This window comes from Penaeus chinensis, chromosome 31 (assembly GCF_019202785.1).
Source record: "Penaeus chinensis breed Huanghai No. 1 chromosome 31, ASM1920278v2, whole genome shotgun sequence".
Taxonomy (NCBI): Eukaryota; Metazoa; Arthropoda; class Malacostraca; order Decapoda; family Penaeidae; genus Penaeus; species Penaeus chinensis.
This window is the reverse complement of record NC_061849.1, coordinates 1,786,599-1,787,002: the sequence shown is the minus strand read 5'-3', so window position 1 is coordinate 1,787,002 and position 404 is coordinate 1,786,599.

The following is a 404-nucleotide window of genomic DNA, read 5'->3' as shown; positions in this document are numbered from 1 at the left end:
GGGGATGTGGAGATTGGGGAATACGATAATGAGTATTGTGGGAATGAAGAAAGGAGGAAATGTGGGGGAGAGGAGGAAGTGGAAGAAGGAGACGAGAGACAGACTGGGGGAGTGGGGGGGGGGGGGGGTTGAGGAAGGGGGGAGTGTGGGTAGTGTGGAGGGAGGGGGGGAAGTGAAAGAGGGGGAGGGGGGGTTCAGGAAAACATCCCCACATACAAAGACGACGGCGCGGTCTCACTCGGGATAAAAGACGAAACAATAGCCAGGTTGTTATAGCAACAAGGTGGGGGTGGGGGGGGGGGGTGGAGGCATAGGGAGGAGGGAGGGGGGAAGGAGAGGAGAGAAGGAAAGGGGTGGAAAAAGGGGAATAAATGCACTTTTTTTCCTTTTCGAGAAGGCTATGT